This window comes from Dromiciops gliroides, chromosome 4 (assembly GCF_019393635.1).
Source record: "Dromiciops gliroides isolate mDroGli1 chromosome 4, mDroGli1.pri, whole genome shotgun sequence".
In the NCBI taxonomy this organism is placed as follows: domain Eukaryota; kingdom Metazoa; phylum Chordata; class Mammalia; order Microbiotheria; family Microbiotheriidae; genus Dromiciops; species Dromiciops gliroides.
The window spans coordinates 225,959,657-225,969,770 of record NC_057864.1 but is presented as its reverse complement, the minus strand read 5'-3'; the positions used below and the strand labels follow the sequence as shown (position 1 = coordinate 225,969,770).

Sequence of the window (10,114 nt, the reverse complement as noted above, 5' to 3'; positions counted from 1 at the left end):
ATGTGCCTATAGACTAGCTTTGTGATTCTGGACAAGTCAGATAACCTATGGTTCTTGGTTTCTTCACCCATACCTAATTGTAGGGATTCTTGTGAGCATTAACAAGATACTATAAGTAAAGCACTCTACAAATCTGAAAAAGTGGTATATTGATGCCAGCTGTCAAAGAAATCATGCTTCATGAAATTTTTTTTAAAGTATTTGTTACTTTTGTGGTTTTTAAAGTATTGTTTGTTGTGTACCTCTGAAACATGAGTTGTTGGCTTTTGTATTTCATGGGACTATTGGGAACAATTTTTGATGTAAAAACACTAGTATTTAAACAGTCAGTAGACTGGGAAGAGTAGTTGGTGTTAGTATATGGGGAGCAGAGGGCAAACATCTATGCAGAACTTGGAAAATAAAAACTTATGAAAGTATGACAGGAGCAGGCCCATTCACGGACAGGAACTGGTCTGTCCTTAAGCAGCACAAGGAGGACACAGGGAGAGCACCAATGTGTTCCCCATTACCACAAATTCTGTAGTTGAGTCTCGCAAATGTGGAAAAACTGCAGGAGTCAGCACCAGCAGCTTGAGCCTCTCCCAAGAAAACCACTTTACTGATCATGGTACCCTACTAACCAGGTTAAATATGCTGCTCAAGGAATTTTAAATGTTCTGCACAAATTATCTGACAAAAATGTAAAATCGAATTTGGAAAAAACTTTGGAAACAATCTCATACAAGTCCAGTCCCTCATTTTATAACCTAGACTCAAGTAACTTAGTCAAGTTCTCTTAAACTCCTGAGCTGATAGTCTTTCCATTATACAACTTGGCTACTATTTCTTTAGAAAATCATTACACATCATAAGCTAATCAATGGTAATCTGATAGTGGGATTGAAATAGCTTAATGTGTTATCCATCCCAGGTAACATATTTGCTTTTTCTTAGGGGCTTCCTTAAAACATGCCTTTGTAGGGGCAGCTAGGTGGTGCAGTGGATAAAGTACTGGCCCTGGATTCAGGAGTACCTGAGTTCAAATCTGGTCTCAAACACTTGACATTACTAGCTATGTGACCCTGGGCAAGTCACTTAACCCTCACTGCCCTGCAAAAACTAAACAAAAACAAACCCATGCCTTTGTAGTTGTTATTCATATGTTCCAGTCATGTCCCACTCTTGGTTGACTCCACTTGGTGTTTTCTTAACAAAGATACTGTAATGGCTTCCCATTTCCTTCTCCAGCTCATTTTAAAAATGAGTAAACTGAGGTAAACAGGGTTAAGTGACTTGCCCAGGGTCACACAGCTAGGAAGTATCTGAAGCCAGATTTGAACTCAGGATGAGAAGTATTCCTGACTCCAGGCCCAGAACTCTATTCATTGTGCCATCTAGCTGCCCAAAATACAACGCCTACTATAACTACTTGGGCAGTGCCCAACACAGAAATCCAATGTTAGGCTGCTATTCACTTCTTTCCCACAGAAAGAGATGTGATTAGGGAACCAGCATCTACTACAATTACCACTCCAAGAAACTGAAACCCAGTCCTAACTTTCCATGTACTTCTCTCTATTATGGGATTTTTAGTTTCTCATGGCTATTTAAGTCAACAGAAGCCATTCATATTATAAGCAATTCCCATAGGGATGTGTTGTGGAAAGGGCATTGGAACAGGAGTTAGGATGTTTTAGCTGACAGGAGAGGACCTAAGAGAAGCAAAATAACCATCTTTAAGGATCTGAAGCTCTATGTTACTGAAGAGGAGTTAAACTTGTTCTATTTAACTCTAGAGGGCAGAATCAGGCCCCAATGTGTTACAAAAGGACAATGTAACTTTTGATGTGTGGGAAATCTCCTAACACTTAGAGCTGCCCACATGTGCAATGGGCTCCTTTGAAAAGAGGTGATTCTGAGACAACCAGGTGGCACAGTGGATAGAGCACCAGCCCTGGATACAGGAGGACCTGAGTTCAAATTTGACCTCAGACACTTGATACTTACTTAGCTGTGTGACCCTGGGCAAGTCACTTAACCCCAACTGCCTCACCAAAAACAAACAAACAAAACAAAAACATTCATCAGAAAAGAGGCGATTCCCTTTCACAGGTGATCTTCATCTCTGGAGTTTCCAAGCTTGCTCCATTGTGTCCAATCATGGATGGAGACCTTTATTTTAGTGTTTGTATCCTCATCAGTTAGCATAGGGCTTAGTTAGTGGCAAGTGCTGTATAAATTCTTGTTAGATGACTGATTCTTGACTCTTCTTTTGTCTTAGTCTCAGTTTTGAACAGGGTTAAACTAGAGGATCTCAAAGGTCCTTTCCAGATCCAGTATTTGTATGATTCTACAATGAGCCAGGAGACTGGAGTCCTAGGAAACCAAAGATATGTCAAAGAATATGTTCCATGTACTATTCTTAGGAAAAGAAAAGTTTATATAAGAAATTTAAGCTTAAAATCTGGCACCATAAATAAATAATCTATTTTTCTGGGGATACAAGTCATTCATCGGCTTAAATCCAACCTCAGAATCTGACAACTGCCTTTGTTTATTGATTAATTAAAACACAGCAACTAAGTAGGACTATTTATTAATGAGAATCTTAGGGGGCTGTGGTGTTTTCTTCCTCTGACTCTAAAATGTCTGGCCAGAACAATGTAGTCTTTCCCAGGCTAGGAACCACATTTGAGGAACCAAAGGAAAGGCAGCCTGGGGTCCTTCTTTGGGGGCTAAGATTTTAAAAGTGTCTCTAGCAAGCTTCTTTCTTATGGAAATTTTATCAAACTTAGAAGTAAATCCATCTAAAAGCACCAGCCCAACCAGAAAAAGAGTAAATACAAAGGCTTTAGCTTCAAAACAGTAAAATAAAAGGAATTTTTTTAAAAGCCAGGGAAAGGGAATGACTCAAGATAGTTTCTCACTTTGTCAGCCCTAGAAACAGCCAGAAATCCATCCTGACCTATAGTCAGTCATCCACTCCCAGAAGACAGCAACTTTTTCAGTTTGTTCTTTGGAGCTAATTAGTGAAGTGTGTGTTTTGCCATAATGTAGCTCTGAATTCTAGTTGACTTACTGAAGGCTTTTAAGACAACAGATTCCTTTTCAATCATTGTGTGCTCTTAACCAAAATGCACTTAGATGTGCCCTTTATTTTCCTTCTATTGAGTCTTTGTTTACATGCTTCCCTCCACCTAGAATGTCTTTTTCTCCCAGCTGTGCCAGTCCAATTTAATTAATCAATAAATATATTAAGCATCTACGATGTGCTGTTGTCATTTCAGTCTGTCTGACTCTTCATGGCTTGATTTGCGGTTTTCTTGGCAAAGCTACTGGAGTGGTTTGCCATTTCTTCATCTCATTTTACAGATGAGGAAACTGAGGCAAACAGGGTTAAAGTGACTTTCCCAGGGTCACACAGCTAGTAAATGTCTGAGGACAGATGTGAACTCAGGAAGATGAATCTTCCTGACCCCAACACTCAATCCACTGTGCCACCTACCTGCCCCAACACTGCTAGGCATTGTGCTAAGTGCTAAGGAAATAAAAAGAGGCAAAAGACAGTCCCAGACCTGAAGGAGCTTATAATCCATTTCACCACATTTTCCTCAAATATCACCACCTCGTTATTCAGCACTCTATCCACTGTGCCACCTAGTTGCCCCAACTCATTATACTAAAGATATACATATATACATATATATATATATATATACAGAGAGAGAGAGAGAGAGAGAAAATAAAAGAAAAACAATGATTTGGGCTTAAAACTGTAGTCAAGTAGCACCAGTTGGTCCTGAGGGGAAAAGACACTGAATAAGTTCAGGACAGAGAATAAAACTGTCCCAACTTTAGAAAAAAGAATCTAGCCCCAAACCCAATTAATATATCTTTCAAAAATAAGAGCTCGGGAGCAGCTAGGTGGCGCAGTGGATAAAGCACCAGCCCAGGATTCAGGAGTACCTGAGTTCAAATTTGGCCTCAGACACTTGACACTTACTAGCTGTGTGACCCTGGGCAAGTCACTTAACCCCCATAGCCCTGCAAAAGAAAGAAAGAAAGAAAGAAAGAAAGAAAGAAAGAAAGAAAGAAAGAAAGAAAGAAAGAAAGAGAAGAGCTCAAAAATTATATCCCTATGGACAAAGCTCCACATGTATCTATAAAGGAGGACTCTAAAGGGACACCATTTGTGGTGGGTAGGATGTAGTCCTGATATGTCTAGAATGGGGGCAGAATGGACGTCTCTAGACTCTTCTTCACCCTCCCCTTCTCCAAAGGAGACTTTCGGTTCCTACCAGGAAGGGAAGCAAGGAATTAGAGCCAGAGGCCACCACCCTGCTCTCCTCAGAGAGATGGGGTGCTGGGATAGAAGTACATCTACCTGCTCCCCTAAATACTAAGGGAACCTAAGGAAGATGATTGGGTTTGAGCTAACTTTTTATCACTGTCATTTTGAGTGGGAAGCTTGACCCCTTTCCCACCTAATAACATTTTGACAGTGAACACACTAACAAAGAAGTCCATTTATCCACATCACAGCAAAACAGAAATCAGAAAAGGTATACATAGGAGAATATATGCCAGAGAATCCAGAATGAAGGAGTTCTCCCATTGGGAGCGAGAACACTCAGTGCAACCAAGAGAGTATCCTGGATTCTGACCTAAGGGACAATTTCCCAAAGTCTCTAAAGTAGCAAGCTAGGAAGGGGCATGATGGAGACTGTTGGCTCCTCTCATGTCTTTCCAGAGTCTTCAGCAACCTGAAGTAGAGTTGGCCTCCAAGATGGAAACCAGGAGCACCCTAATGAATCTTCAAAGATTAACTGCTGAAGGCTAGAGCTCCCTCTCTTTTTTTCAGCTCTACCCTGCCCTTCATGTAGAGCAGGGCCTTTATCTCCACCAATAGAGAGTACTTATACCAATGAACTTTGGGGCTGAACTTAGATATACAGTATACCTTACATCTTTAAAAACGAACTTTGAATATTCATTGTCCTCTTTTCACTGTAGTTTTACATAAAGGTCACAACATTTAAGCACATATCCTTTAAGCCACACATCTCAAAGACATTTTCCAGGTCTTTGTTATCAGTCACTTTCAGTTGTGTCCAACTCTTTGTGATCCCATTTGGGGTTTTCTTAGCAAAGATACTGGAGTGGTTTGCCATTTCTTCTCCAGCTCATTTTACAGATCAGTAAACTAAGGCAAACAGGGTTAAGTGACTTGCCCAGGATTAAACAGCTAGTAAGTGACAAGTGCCTGAGGTCAGATTTGAACTCAGGTCCTCCTGAATCTAGGACCAGTGCTTTATCCACTATGCCACATAACTGCCCCTGTCATAGACTTTTAGGGGATGATTTGTACCTATTACTTTTAATGTACCACATTAGTCATCTCCTCTAATGCTGCCACTACCCCGGTACAGGCTCTCCTTACCTCAAATTCTGGTTCATCTCTGTGTTTCAAGGCTTTCCCCACTCTAACCCATTCTCCACAGAGCTGCCAAAGTAATCTTCTGAAAAGATAAATCTGACCATTACTGCATTAATAAACTTCAGTTGCTTTCTATTACCTCCAGGATGTAATATAAAATAGTCTGTTAAGTTAAAGCCCTTCATAGCCTGGTCTCTTCATATTTTTCCAGTCTTCTTACACTTTACTCACTTCTAAATCCTCTGTGATTTAGCTGTTCAAACTGTAATTTTGTGAGAAAAGAATATAACGTGGTCATATAATGAAAGCGAGGGAGAGGGGGCAGCTAGGTGGCGCAGTGGATAAAGCACCAGCCCTGGATTCAGGAGGACCTGAGTTCAAATCTGACCTCAGATACTTGACACTAGCTGTGTGATGCTGGACAAGTCACTTAACCCTCAGTGTCCCAGAAAAAAAAAAAAAGCAAGGGAGAAAAAAGCCCAAGTGCTATAGTGGTGCTAACAGAAAAGACATAAACAAAGGCTTCTATTATGTTGGGTAGATGCTCTAGGAAGATTTATGGAAGGACATGAATAAGAATCACAGAAAATGAGAATCCATGGATGGTCTATGACCTGCATTATTGGAGGAAAGAGTCACATCAAAGACATTAATGATATATTGAAATATTGAAGTGCCTTGTGTAGTATCTGACTTCTCGATTTTATGCAGGAAGTTTTCTCCCAACTCTGCTTTCAATGTAAAGACTTTGATTTTAAAAGTCACTAGACAACTAGTAGTAATAATAACCTATTTGGGGGTTGGGGGGGGTCCATACTTGTAATTTCATCAGTGTAAAGATATCTTGGTGAGGAATATTCTTCCACCATTATCAATTGTGGAACTTGGTGGGTATACTACATTTTTCAGATACAGGAACTGAGACTAAAAGAGTATACTTGACCTCATTTAGTTAATGCATAGGAGGTGGCATTTTAAATGTAGGACTTTTTGACCTATACATTATGTCACACTTCCCAACCCACATTATATACACTCAAATTTATTGAATACCTGTTTTACGCCACACTATGCTAAGTTCTAGGGATACTCCCAAGGAGCTCACAGTCTAATGGAGAGACAATATTCAAACTATGTACAAGATGAATACAGAATAAATTGGAGATAATCAGTAAAGGAAAGGGACTAACATTAAAGGAGATCTTGTAGATAATGGGATCTTAACTGGTTTATAAAGGAATCCAGAGAAGCTTGGAGGTAGAAAAGAGGCAGAGAATTCCAGGCATGCCTAACAGCCAGTAAAAATGCATGGAGTCAGGGGGCAGCTAGGTGGCACAGTGGATAAAGCACCAGCTCTGGATTTAGGAGGATCTGAGTTCAAATACAGCCGCAGACACTTGACACTTACCAGCTGTGTGACCCTGCGCAAGTCACTTAACCCTCATTGCCCTGCCCCCCAAAACATGCATGGAGTCAGAAGAAAGAGGAATTGCAACAGGGCTAGATCATAAATTAGGAGGTTAGAGGCTGGCAGGAAGTAAAGTAAAAGAAGCCTGGCAAAGTAGGAGGGGGATGGGTTATGAAAGGCTTTGAAAACCAAATAGAGGATTTTCTATTTGATCCTGTAGGTGTTAGGGGGCAACTAGAATTTATTCATTCACATGGTCATACCTACCATATTTGTATCTTAAGCCCTGATCCAGAAATCCAAATTCCATTCTTTAAACCATTCTCTTACCCAGCTCTTCAATTATCTTATCCACTTTTCTCTTCTGAAGCTTTCATCTCCAATCAGCAGAAGTGATTTAAAAAAAAATACCACTCATGTACCCAAGGTCTTCCATTTCCTTCTTTCATCATTCCTTTGATTTTCCCAACCTAGTTTTCACATTGGGTTGTTTGTCCTTCCTTCTCAAACAGGACCATGACAGATGTCATGGCTTGTACTGAATCGGATTTAAGTGAGGGAGAGCTGTGCAAAGTCACCAGCCTCATTTCCTCCAGAGACACTGGGGTCCAGTGTCAAGTTATGTTATCAGGACATTTGGGGATGGTCTCGGATGTTTAAAGGCAATTGGGGTTGTGACCTTGCCCAGGGTCACACAGCTAGTGTCTGAGGTAAGTTTTTAACTCAGGTCCTCCCAACTTCAGGGCCAGTGCTCTATCCACTGTGCCACCTAGATGCCCCTCGCATTGGGTTACTGCTAACCACTTACTTGAATTCTCTTCATCAAGAAAGATCTTTTAGGGGCAGGTAAATGGCACAGTGGATGGAGCCCCAGCCCTGAAGTCAGGAGGACCTGAGTTCAAATTTGACCTCAGAAACTTCGTAGCTGTATGGCCCTAGGGAAGAGGAGGAGCAGGAAAAAAGTCTCTTATGATCTAGAATTTGCTATCTTCAAACATTAGTTTGCAGAATCAACTTTACTTTTAAAAGTGCAACAATACTTTTTTATCTTCTGTCTTCTGGTATTTCCCACATTATCCATAATTCTTCAAATGTAAACAACAATAATTCTCCTTATGCAACCTAGGCCTCAATAAATTTAAAGAGTCTGGGTGTTCTTTTATTCTCTTTTAATTCTTCCTTTATGCTTTTCTTTCAGTTTTTAGTTATTAATCCTAATTAATAACTGTCCTCCTTGCTAAAGAAGATGGAAAAGGATTTTAATATATTTACCTTATCCATTTAGACTTTTATCATTATACTGTCTTCTCCAATCACTGAACTTAATCACTTCTTTGTTAAAAAAAAAAAAAAAGCAGTTAAATCAAGTGTCATCATCAACAGGAGAAATATGCAAATAATGCAGATAAAGACAGCTAGACTGACTGATGAATATACTTGAGTAAAGGGCCTATCTCCAAAGAAATTCTACTAACAACTATGTTAGGTTTATCTGTAGTTTCACTGTTGTGACAACTATAAGAAGCTCCAGTTCTTATTATCTCCCTCAGTATAAAACCAAACAGCCCCTAACATTTATGGGCCAGTCAGCCAGTTGTCTGTCTCTTATCTTGAAATTGAGTAGTATCATTTCCCTGGGCTAGACAAAGACGGGGACCTAGTGGTTGGTAGTGAAGTGGCTATACATGTTTTATCATATCATTTCATAAAGAGTATGTCCACATGGCTTATATATTATTCAATAAACCCCATAAGATGGGTATAGATGAGTTTCTATTCCTCGTAACCACTAAACTTGATTATTTCACTTCTTACTACCAACAATTGGAGGGGGGAAAGGAAGAAGGGAGAAAAAGGAGTCCTTTTATTGTCTTACATTGTTTATTCTTCATTTCATCTTTTATAAATTTAAATACATTACTATATCCCTTTGGCTTCATTGCTACCAGGAGCTAGCAGATGCCAGGAAGATGAAATTGATGGCCTGATCACTTCAGAATCTATTAGAGGTTATTAACCAAACATCTGGAAGCTTGGTTTTGTTTTGGGGGGTTTTTTGGTTTTGGTTTTTTGTGAGGCAATTGGGGTTAAGTGACTTGCCCAGGGTCACACAGCTAGAAAGTGTTAATGTCTAAGGCCGAATTTGAACTCAGGTCCTCCTGAATCCAGGGCCAGTGCTTTATCCACTGTGCCACCTAGCTGCCCCCAGAAGCTTGGTTTTTTAATAAAAACTTTGATAACTGAATTAACATAACTGGTTTCCTTTTTAACTCTATGTACTTTATTTAGACATTTAAAAAGATTATTCTAAAAAGAGTCAATAGGCTACACCAGACCATCAAAGGGGTCCATGAAACAAAATGTTAAGAAACCCAAATTGATATAATTCGTATGCACAGAAATAGAATTAGGACATTTTATAAATAATTGAGCAATTTGTTAGCCGATAAAAACAATCAGACAAATTTATTAGAATAAGTTAAAATATATCCTCTCCAAGTTTTTAATTTGCTTTAGTCACTTATTTAATGATTTTTTTGGAATGAGCATAGCCTTGTCTACCTTCCTAAATTCACTCTGCTGCCTAACACTGGAGTTTGGGTTTCAGAGTTCTATAGAATTCTTTCAGTGAACTCAACTCCTGACAGAAGCCTGGTTGCTTCCAAAGTGTCATTTATGTACTTTGCACTTTAATTTCTTGACAACCTAGTTATGGTTCTACTACTTAATCAGGCTAAATGTCTTTTTCCAATCGGTCTTTACTCATACTTGTAATGTAATCTGTCTTAAATTACATCATCACAGAAAGAGAAGCACAGAATCTTAGAGTTAGACAGGACCTTTGAGGTCTTCTAGTCCAAGCTCCATCTTAACAAGAATCCCCTTTACAACAACCTAACAAACTGTCCTCCAGCCCTTGCTTTAAAGCCTCCAGTGAGGAAGCACCTTTCACCTTCATTCCATTTTGGGGGGAGAGTCATACTTTCCTCCCATTCCACTCACAGAGAGTAAGAATAGGAAAGAACATCAGAATCCATACTGCAATATACCAAGGAAATTATCAACCAACCTACAAAGTTTCTCCTCATATTAAACCTAAACATATCTTTTTTTTTTCTTTTTGGTAGCTTTCACCCATTGCTCCTAGTTCTGCCAATAGGTTACTGCCTAGCAAAATTAATTTAATTTCTCTTCCATACAATAGCTCTTCATGTATTGAAGGCAGCTACCATGTCACCCCTGAGTCTCTTCACCTCTAGGCAGTGGTGTCCTAGTAAATGTTTAAG

The 10,114-nt window shown here is 39.5% G+C and overlaps 1 pseudogene; it reads right to left on the bottom strand.

Moving 5' to 3' along the window:
• Positions 1–482: 482 nt before the first annotated feature.
• On the bottom strand, positions 483–635 carry LOC122727088 (annotated as a pseudogene).
• Between the last annotated feature and the right edge of the window lie 9,479 nt (positions 636–10,114).